This window comes from Dasypus novemcinctus, chromosome 17 (genome assembly GCF_030445035.2).
Source record: "Dasypus novemcinctus isolate mDasNov1 chromosome 17, mDasNov1.1.hap2, whole genome shotgun sequence".
Classification (NCBI taxonomy): Eukaryota; Metazoa; Chordata; class Mammalia; order Cingulata; family Dasypodidae; genus Dasypus; species Dasypus novemcinctus.
In genome coordinates this window covers 45,195,670-45,207,410 of record NC_080689.1, presented here as the reverse complement: position 1 = coordinate 45,207,410, position 11,741 = coordinate 45,195,670, and positions in this window count along the sequence as shown.

Genomic DNA, 11,741 nt, shown 5'->3' with positions numbered 1-11,741 from the left:
GATGGGTTTCCTTTGTAGCGCGGTGGGAGGGAAAGAAATTGAGATTAAAATCTTTCCAACAAGACAAATTGCCACTGTGCTTTAGCCTTCAAGGGGTTAACAGAACTTCAGGTCCAGTTTTCCTGCTCAGCTGTTTGATTGCTGCAGGCCAGGGAAACATTTGAGGGATAAAGGGTTGTTGCAAGAGACCTCATTTTTCAAAGACCTGTCAGAAAGCTAGCCTACTGAATAGGTTTGATGCTGAAGCCGGGAATTGGATCTGTTTCCCAAATTCAAACCTCTAGGATTCTATCGACTTGTCCCCCAGCAGGAATTCTCTGGTTGTTGGCTGCCATGGTCCTTTGATCTGTTAACAGAGTGTTCCCCCCAAAAGGGGGCGAAAAGGTACAGCATATACAGGGTGTGTTTGTGTGTGATTTTAGCATAAGAGTTCCCAAAGTTAAGTGTGCATCATAATCACTTGGAGGTCCTGTTAAAACATTAATTCCTGATCCATGCCCCCTTCCCCACCGTGGACACTGATTCAATAAGTTTGCGATGGGGCCCAAGAATTTGCATTTCCAACAAGTTCGCACATGATGCCAATGCAGCTGGTCTAGGGCTCACGTTTGAGAAGCATTCTTCTAAAGAGTGCTCTCCACTGTCTTCTTTCTTACCTATTAGACACACACACACACAACAGTAGCAGCAGCACAACAGTCACTACATATTATATGTTACGAAAAAATGCCAAGTGTTATTACCAACAGCTACTTTGAGTATTTATTGTGTATCAGTGCTAGCAGCCCTCCAAGACAGGCATTATTGCCCATTTTACCAATAAAGGGCTGATCCAGCCCATTTATGACTCCCAAACCCATGCTCTTAACCACTTTACTACATTGCCTTCTTAACAAGTAGTGAAACAAATGAGTCAAAGTTAACAAAGAGCTGAGGAGTGTATCAAAGGGCAGGTTCAGATCCCAACCCCTGCTCCTGTGGGGGTGAGCCCATTTGTAAATAGGGCCTTTGAAGATGTTATCAGTTAAGGTGTACCCAGATGGAGTGAGGGGGACCTTAATCCAATATGACTGAAGTCCTTATAAGCAAAGGGAATTAGACATGGAAAGAGAAGTCACAGGGAACAGTCGGAAGCTGGAAGTCAACGGAACCCAGAAGAGAAAGAAGATGCTGTCATGTGCATTTTCGTGTGACAGAAAAACTGTTTTAGTCTTCTTAGCTGCTGAAAGCAATGTATAAGAAATGGGTTGGCTTTTTCTATGGGGATTTATTAGCTTTCAAGCTTATAGTTCTGAGGCCATGAAAATTTCTAAATCGAGTCATCATCATTCAATTCTTTCTACCTGAAAACTGACTGCTGCCAATCCTGGACTCCTCTGTCACATGGCAAGACACATGGCAGGGTCTGCTGGTCTATCCCTTCTCTTCTGGGTTTTGTTGCTTTCAGCTTCCTGCCTCTGTGACTTTCTCTCCAAATTCATCCCATTTATAAAGGACTCCAATAAGAGGATTAAGACTCACTCTGGGTCAAGACTTAATGAAGTTACCTAATCAAAAACATGTAACTGAAATAACTTAATCAAAAAGTCCTACCCACAATCGGTTCACACCCACAGGAATGGACCCGCTTTAAGAACATGATTTTCTGGGGGCTCTACAGTCTCAAACTACCATAAATGCCAAACACCAAGGATTTCCAACAGCCATCCCTGGAATGGTACAGCCTTCAGGGAAAAAGCATCACCCTGATGATGCCTCAATTTTGGACTTCTCCTAGCCTCAAAATTGTGAGCCAATAAATTCCCCTTGTTTAAGTCAACCCACTTAATGGCATTTGCTTTAGCAACCAGGAAACTAAAACAACAGCCTACAGGTATTTTTTAATCAATGTCTTCCATAAATTCTAATAAAATCAAGTCAAATTTGCAAAGCACTTTTATTAACTCTAAGTAGAAGAACATAAACTTTCTTTTTCCTTACATCATTTATAGCCAAAAAATGAGTGTCCAAGGAATATTGAAAAATCAACCAGCCACAAATGTTTACTGAGTTCTTCCTAGATGCCTGAGGACCACAAGACCAGCCACAACACACCTGGACACAATCAGACACTTGTCTAAGATTCACATAAGTGTTGAATATGAGTGCTACAAATGTGGGGCTTGGGGAGGGGTGGCTTAACACATAGAAGTGGGTGCCAGAAGATAATCTGTCACCAAAACAATGTCTCAGAAGGGTGATTTAGTGGACATGAGAATCACCTGGAGGGCTTGTTGAACCAATCATGACTGCCCCTCAGTTTCTGATTAGTAGTCTGAGGCCCAAGAATTAGCATTTCTAGCAACTTTTCAAGTAATGATGAAGCTGCTGGTCCAAGGGAACCACTGTTTTAGAACAAGCCTTCCCAAATTAACCTAGCCTCTCATCATCTGTTATTCATTGATTCAACAAACATTGTTATACGAAAGACAAAAAGAATGAAAAAGGATAAATGGAGGATGCTATTATAGGGTGTTCATATCTCTGAGGAGATAATATCCCTTAAATAAGATGATGGAGCAAGCCAATAGGGATATCTGTGAAGAGAGTTCCAAAGAAAGGGATTAGCAAGTGCAAAGACCAAGTACAGAAATGTCTGCAGTGTGTTCAAGGAAAAGCAACGAGACTGGTGGCAGAAGGGGAGTGTAAGAGGGAGAGTGATGTAAGATGAGATTCATGGGATCTAATAGGCCTTAGTAGCCTTTCAATAGGTTATAAGATTTTGTAGGTCAAACTTAATAGCAATCCAGGAATTCACATTTGGTAAAAACAAAACAAAACAAAATGAAAAAAAAACACCTCCCTAGGAGATTACAAAACACATCCAGGTTTGGAAATTTGGGAATGACTTCTAATATGTACATTTTTCTAAAGCTGATCCAACTCTTCTTAATTCTCAGCACCACTCTTATGGTGTGGAGTCTGAGAGTAAAGACACATGCCTAGAGCATGCAGCGAAGAAGACATCCTCGTAGCATTAGGGTTATCAGGCACACCCAGGGACTGGGCTTTGCACAGTTTTTATTCAAATAAATAATTTCTCCCACTTAAATGAAAGACCGAATCAAGCTTACATGTTGAGTGCAGAAATGGAAGAGAAGGGTAGACTCCAAAGAGGAAGGAGAAGCTCTTGGTGACAGACAACTTACAGAGGGAAAGAAAGGAAAGAATGGATGTGCAAATGGGGATTTAGAAAAGGAATGGAATTTATGTGGGGACAAGAAATTCAGTTTTAAACATAAGCCTATGTGAATCAAATGGCGGTGTACATATGTTTGGGATTGGGGGAGATGAAAAGACTTGGGGAAAAAGTTCATGGCTAAAGGCAAACAGGTGACAGATGCAGGGCCCAAATTAAGAAAATTCCCTGAAGGAGTAAGTGTGGAAGGGGGAGAATAAAAGGAACAGAACTAAGCTATGGTGGGAAGAGATGACAAGGGGAGGAAGAAGAGACAGAGACTCGAAGCAGAATCCCAGATATGTACACTGCCCCATCTGTCTATTACCTCAAATTACTGTTTCTGATAGAGCTGCAGCAGACACAAAATAGGCAAAACTCAATTCTCCTGTCCTTCAAGCATATGGGTATATAACCAGCTGGTTATAAAAAAGGGATCTCCCATTATGGAGAACACTTTATCCCATAAATAAGTCAGGCTCAATTATTTTATATCAAAACAATATCTTAGCTTTTAACGAGCATATCTGCCAATAGCCTGAGTCACGCATTATGAATCACTATTTGCTCCTTCCTAGCACTTTCTAATTTCCTGCTAAGGAGACAGGGCTGAATGGGGTCATTAATCTGAATTAGAAATACTGTGACCTGCTCTGCACTTTACGGTGAACACTGTGTGGCAGCGCTGGATCTGCAGGGGTTTGGCTTTCCAGAGTATTCTGAGGAAGAGGTGGAGTGGGGGGAAATGCTGAGCTACTTTTATTTTTTTGAACCCTTTTAAATTCCAAACGCTATTTGGGCACCTCTCATTGGGCTTTGAAATCATTGCTATCATTTCACTGCTTTTGGAAGGATTGTTGTCAAGTGACAAGCTCTGCCCATCCTCAGCCTGGAACTCAAGAAAGTTCACCTAAGCAGTCTAAAAGAATGTTCCTCTTCTATTAGAAAAGCGGGGCTTATATGTTTTTGGGGTTTTTTGACAAATCTGACATAACTCAATGGATATTTCACTGGTGATGCCACTAAAGAAGGAACCTGAATGAAGCAGGAGTATCTGTGGAAGAGTTAGTTTAATGGCTTTCTCTTTTACCATGGCATGCTTCGTTCAGAGGAAAGACAACAAATAGCCCTTGGGAAAACATAATTGGCAAACCATTGTTTTACAGTTTTCAGACATTTATTTCATTTAGCATTAATTACTTGCCATGAGGGTTGGGAAAATAAAGGGAAAGAAAAATGAAGTTTATTAATTTACCTCCTTGGTTAGGGCTCTGATAAAAATTTTGATGGAATCACTGGGGCACTTGGGAGATTGAGATTTGAGGATTATCTTCAGAGATACGCCAGTCTTGTTCTCCATGCTCCCCCAAAACAGAATCACAGATTAGGGCAGATGCCTGGTGTAAGACCTCTGTCCTAAGATGTCTCTCTTGACCTGCCCCACCCCAGTCTGGCCCCCGATTGATCACAGCCCTTACTGCTACTTAGTGAAAACTGACTAGAAAGAAAAGCAGCTTCCAAAAGTGTTGGTTAAAATCTCAGCAGCCAGGTCTGTTACGACTACTGTGCAGTGCATCCCCAACTTTCTGAGGTCGCCATCAAGTAGAACAGCTGCATTCCCTCATCAATTCTGAACCTCTCTTCCAGATCCAGAATGGAAGGCTGAAGAAACGGTGGGTCTGAGCTAAGGGTCTTTAATTTGTCTGGCCCATCCACAGGGTACCACCCACCATTCCAAAACTGTAAGAAGCTGAGACAATGGGCCCCTTTTCTTCATGATTCTGTGCATGAAGATTTTTCTCTTTCTGGCTGATCTGCCTTCCTGCACCCCCTCCCACTTTCCTGGGTCATGTGGTCCCATTTTCTGTGGTCACAAGCCCCCAGGGTCCACAGACAGTGTAATTATAAGTCAATCACTTCCCTTCTGACTCAGGTTCCTCTTCCCTTGCAGCTGGTAAAAATCATTACCATGCCTTCTTTCTCTCTTCCTTCAGACATTTGCCTCACTTCTCATGAATCTTTTCAAGTGAATGTTATTTGGGGAAACTTTACTTATGTAACTCAGCGCGACAGAAGGCCTAGCTGCCACCGTGCCCCCCTTCCTTAGCCCAGGGCCATCTTCTGTTTTTCTGAGCTTGACTTCAGGGGCAGAGAGTCCCTGAACCTTCCTAAGGCACAGCCCTGGAGGTGGCCGCCAACCTGCAGCCCTCAGCCCACCAGGAGCCTTGCTTGGAGACAACTCCGTGGTTCACGGAGGACAGAGAAAATAACCCTCCTTCCTCTAGGAAGGCGATGGAGACAGGATTGCGGGGGGTGGTATTTTATGTGTATTGGGAAATTTTAAGAACTCCTTCCAAACATATCCACTGAACAGAATTTTTAAAATTAAAACAAATGTGAAAATGCTTTCTTGAGTCAAGCAAAACAGTTCCAAATATAGGATGGTAATTTATGATAGTAAATTTGGTTAAGCCAGAATAGAGGGAGCTGCTTAAATTTTCTTCAGGCCACCCCCTGCCTTCTCTCCCTCTTCCAGCTTCATTAGTGATTCCACCAAACAATCCAGCAGTAAGTGTTAACATTAAGACTTCTCATGAATTAGAAGGGGTTCCCACCTCAGCCTCAATCCAGGCTACCGTGCTCAGGTCAGAAAGAAGCTATCCATGAAACGTCCCTCCATCTCTGATACCTTAAAATTTCCTGAGTGACATGGAAGGTCCCAAGGTCCCAGGATTGCAGGTTCCCTAATCTGAGGGTAGGAATTTCTCAGTCTGACTTGCAACCAGATTCACTATCCATTCCTTCTCTATGACACATACTTCAGCGGCCCTCGTGCATTTTTAATTATGTGATTTAACCACTGTCAGCATTACCACAATCATTTCTCATGCTCCTTTCCTTTACCATTTTATAATGTAGCAGTAACTCCCTAAAGAGGATGTCAATATAACAGCATAATGTAGGGAGAGAGCGGATGGGTCAGAGAGTCAGCAAGACCTGGGTTCAAATCCCAACTCAGCAGTTTACATGGTCTTGGGAAAGTTATGTAGTCTCCCTAAGTTCCAGGGTCTTCACAAATAAAATAGGGTGACAGTAGTACCTACATCATAAGATAGTTGTTAACAATAAGATCATGCACATAATACTTACCAGGGTAAGTATGATAAAGCCCTTTCCTGCTTTTTCCTTGATGGGAAGGCCAAGGTGATACCAGGCTCTGTGCCTCCCACCAAGCCCTTCGTTCCTTCTGTCCCTGTGTTTCTCTTCCTCTGTGTCTGGGCACCCTTCCTCTGGTCAAAGTTTTTTGTAAATTTTTTTTCTTTCTTTTTTTTTTTATAAATTAATTTGCTCTCAGTTCAAAAAAAAAAAAAAAAACTTACCGGGGTCTTACGCAGCATTGTCTAAGAGATATACAATACAAGCCACCCACATAATTTTAAATTTTCTAGTAGCTGTGTTTTTTTAAAAAGGTCAAAAGAAACAGGTAAAATTAATTTTAATTATATATTTTATGTAACCCAATATGTCAAAAATATTATCATTTCAACATATCATCAATATAAAAAATATAAATGATGACACATTTTTTCATTCCTTTTTTTCCATACTAAATCTTTGAAATCTAATATGTAGTTTCCACTTACAGACACCTTGATGTGGCTAGTCCACATGCCAAGAATTCAATAGCCACATAGGGATACTGGCCATGCTATGAGGCAGCTCAGGTCAAAAACATGGTAGGTGTTAAGTAACGGCAAGTTCCTTTCACTAAGACTCTCTCTTTTCATGCTTGGAGTTGAGAGATATTTGGAAATGAAACCCTTAACTCACCTTTAGCCCCCAGGGGAAAGGCTATTTCAGAGTTCCTGTGTGCGTTTCTTCTGCAGGAAAACAGCCAACGACTTGGTCTCCAAGCCACCTGTACATGTAGGGAGTTCTGTGGGATCTCTACTCCACTATCCTGCTCTTGGCCAAGTGGGTAGTTGCTGCTACTGTCTTAATTTCTTGGAATCATATATCCCAGACTGCAAGGGCCCAGGCTGTCGAGCCAATCTTCCACAGATGCTTGAGCTGCTCCTTTGATGTCATCCTAACCCTTCAGCCTCGGTTTGAATGCCTCCAGGGATGGAAGCCCCCACACCCTGGGAATACCTGGCCCCCCTTCAGATGGCTTTGGTGTAAGGAAACCCCTCCTTGAGATTTTCTTCCCTCCACCTTCTACTTATTATTCATTACTACTAAAACCAACCGCTGAGGAGACTCAGAGCAAGTCAAATGGTCTTCTGTATGACAACCCTAGAGGTATTTGACTTCAGATGCCTCTAAGTCTCTTGGTGTGTAGGGTAATTAGCCCCAGTTATTTCCTGGTTGCTCATATGACACTGTACAGCCCTCTCCCTATCCTGGTTATTGAGTGGGTGCCATGTGTCCTTTGCAAAGTGCAGTCCCCAAAACTAACAGAGGGTGTGCAATGTGGTCCATGAAGACAAATGTGATGCCACCACCCCTGCCACCTTCACCACAACCACACCACACCTTTGGCACTTGGGGGCAGGCAGCCTCTCAGCCCGATGAGGCCTGGCCCGCCCCCACCCTGCCCAGAAGACGGCTGTGCGGCTCTGGCCTGGGCCAGATGCCAGGCACCCACCACCCATCTGCTGGGGCGCTGTGGTCTGCTCCTCTCTCTTCCCAGCCCCATGTGCCAGGAAGGCCAGGGGCACCAGTGCCACCTCTCCTGCCACATCCCGGGGACTGAGAGCCCCTGCCAGCTCCTTCACTGCTTTTTATACTCCAGGGCAGGGAGCCAGGAGCTGCTTTGGCCTGTCCTCTTCTGGGGGCTTAAAGTGGCTCCCTCTGCCTCCTCTCTGGTCCCTGGCCAGCTTTCCCCTCTGGCGGTATATAGATTCCTGTCCTTGCTGGGAGCCCAGCATTGGGGTTACAGCCTTGGCTCCTGCTCTTTAGAGTCCCCATGTCTCTCTGTCTCTGTTAACTTCACTCCAAACACCCACTGTGGAGTTCAAAGGAGTGGGACCTGAAGAAGGGTGGGTGAGATGCGGGGGTGCTGAGCCGGGACAGACACACTTCTCCAGAGATACAGGAGGAAAGGAGCAGCTGCAAGGGAAGATTAAGACTGGCCTCGCTCCCATCGATCAATAAATCAGTCAATCTTTATTGAGCTCCTAGGCCCGCACATGCTCATTAGCCAGTATGGACCCAGGAGGAGAAGCAAGCCTGGGATTTGAGAAGGAGGGAAAGGCCTCAGGCCAAAATATTTTCACCCCACAAAGGTCAGTGGTTTCCCTGTAGGGCCATTAGCTAATTCACGCTAAGGTGTTAATGACTTATCAGCTTTCATTCTTTCCTAAGGGATTCCATTTAGGAGAACCAGCCCGATTAGGAGCACGGAACAAGGGAAAGCATGGAGAAGTGGATGTGAAAGGCAAATTTCTCTATGTTGTCATTTTCCTTAGGGCTCAGATGCTGATTATTAATTAGGATTGGTGTGGAAGGTAGGAGTAGGGGCTCCGGTGACAGTACAGCTTCCATTCTCTAGATGGTCCCCTAACTAAGTGTAGCCTACAGATAGCTCCTCAGCCTCTAGAGCCTCTGAACAACCCACTAGTAAAATGGGAGTGTCCCCCAAATAGAGTTGGGAGGACAAAGTACTTAGTAGAGTTTTTGGTTTAAAAAAAAAAATTAGAGTTGCTTTTGTTCATATTGACTTAAACGTGGAGACTGACAAGGACTCTGATCCTTGGAAAGGGTGGGGGGAGGAGGGTCTTCCTTGATCTTCAGCTGTAATAACTACTGGCATCAAGATGTCACTTAGTGGTCTATGGTGACATTGTCATTTGCAAAATAGTCCAAAATCTTTTGATATTCATTCATATTTCTTTCCTAGATTACCTCTTGATTCATGAGGCTCACCAATTAAATTTTCCCAAATCACCTCCCTCAAATGTCAAAGGCAGCCCCCCCTCCAGGCTGGGGTTTTTGGATTTGGTGAACCAAGCGCATTTTCCTTTTGCTTTTGGTTCATAATTTTTGGATTCTGCCAATGTCTTAGTTCAGGCTTGACCCTCTGCAGATCCTGCCGTGAGCCTTTATGTGATGATCTTGCCTGTTTTACACTATTCATTCATCCATTCAGCAAACATTTCTCAGGTTTCCTCTCTGTGCTGCCACTTAGGGCAGGGCCACAAAGAGGGCCCCTTTCCTCATAGTGAGCAAAGTCACACACAAACGAATAAAATAACTCCACATAATAAAGTGTAAATAAGTGTAATGAATAAAACAAACAAGATCCTGAGCTGGAGATTACTAGAGAGAAGATCATCCATGTTAAGGAAGGGGCCACAGGTGGAAAAGACCCCAAAACAACTGGGGTGGCAGCAGAGTGACTTTGGGGAGAATGTCAAGAGCAAGGCTGAAGAGTCAGGCTGGGCCAGATCACACAGAGCTTTGTAGCCCATCATAAGGAGTTGAGAGGCTATTAAAAGGTTTTCATTGTGAAAGTAATTGTGCTCGCTGTCTGCTCTCTGGGTCTGCTTGTCTTCTTTTTAAGAGGCACTGGGAACCAAACCCAGAACTTACCATGTGGGAGGGAGGTGCCAATTGCTGAAGCCACATTCACTCCCGGCTTGTTGTGTCTCTCATTATGTTTCCTCATTGTGTCTCCTTGTTGCATCATCTTGTGTCATCTCACTGAGCCAACCCACTGCATCAGCTCACTGTCTTGCTTGTCTTCTTTAGGAGGCACAAGGGACCGAACCCAGAACCTCCCACATGATAGGTGGGCGCCCAACTGCTTGAGTCTCATCTGCTTCCCTGATATATGCTTTTTCTTAAAAAAAGGATTTATTTTTCTCCCCACCCTTGCTGTTTTACACTCACTGTCTACTCTCTGTGTGTTCTTCTGTGTCTGTTTGTCTTCTCTTTAGACAGCACCAGGAACCGATCCTGGGACCTTCCGGAGTGGGAGAGGGGCATTCAATTTCTTGCACCACCCCAGCTCCCTGGTCTGCTGCATCTCTTATTGTCTCTCCTCTGTGTCTATTTTTGTTGCATCACCTTGCTGTACCAGCTCCGTGCGCAGGCCAGCTCTCCTGCGCAAGCCAGCTCTCTGGCGTGGGCCAGCACTCTGCTCAGGCCAGCTCTTTGTGTGGGTCAGCTTGCCTTTCACCATGAGGCCCCAGGAATCTGGCAGATGGGAGCCCAATCACTTGAGCCACATCTGTTTCCTCCTGGTATACAGTCTTACAGATTGCTTTTACCATCAAGTGGAGAATGAATTTGGTTTTGGAAGGAGGCATATTTTAAATTCAGAGACTCCTGCCTTAATCTGAATGAGAGATGATGGTGACCTGGACCAGCAGAAATAGATTTTAGATGCATTTAGGAGTTAGAGGATAGAATTGACAGGATTCGCTGATGGATTGGATGTGAAGAGTAGGATGAGGGAAAGAATCAGCCAGGCTGATCCCTAAATTTCTGCCTGGAGTAACTGGGTAGATGTACAGAGTGAAATAGGGAAGACACAACGTGGGGGGTAAAGAATCAAGTGTCCTGTTTCAGACCTGTTAGTTTTATGAGGCGTGGCATGTCAAATACGCAGACAGCTGTGTAAGCCCAGGGCTCATGAAACTGAGCAGAGGTCAATCTAGAAGTCTTAGCACAAAGATGACCTTTAAAGCAGGGGATGCCTCTTTGGAAATGGTGTTTATGTGTGATGAATCTGGACTCAGATGGGATCTCTCTTCATAAGACTTTCATGCTAATGTGCTGGAGGTGCAGTTAGTGTTGGGGTTTAAGATATATTTAGGGGATTTGAATCTCTGGACTGACAATGTGATAGCCAGGTCCTGAGCCTCAACAGACTCTAGCACCTACAATCTGATTCATTGGACTTACCACACTCAGCTAAGATGGAGTTGAAGAAGGACAACCACCACACCATGGAGCCTAGAGTGATTACAACTGAAAGTGGGAGGATTGCATCCAGCATCCATGTGGAATCTGAGCCTCCTCTTGACATAGAGGTGCAATGGACACAACCAATCCAATGTCCACATAGAAGAGGTGGCATTGGATTGGGAAAAGTGGACATGGTGGCTGATGGGTATGGGGAAATACAGGAAGAGATGAGAGGTGGAGGCGTCTTTGGGACATGGAGCTGCCCTGGATGGTGCTTCAGGGGCAATCACCAGACATTGTAAATCCTCACAGGGCCCACTGGATGGAATGGGGGAGAGTATGGGCCATGATGTGGACCATTGACCATGAGGTGCAGAGGTGCCCAAAAATGTACTTACCAAATGCAATGGATGTGTCATGATGATGGGAACGAGTGTTGCTGGGGGGGGGGGGGGGAGGTGGGATGGGGGGGGGGGGTTGAATGGGACCTCATATATATATTTTTAATGTAATATTATTACAAAGTCAATAAAAAAAAAGAAAAAGAAAAAAGAAAGCAGGGGATGGATCTGCTCACGACCACCCCTACCCCCCATCCCCCACTCCCACT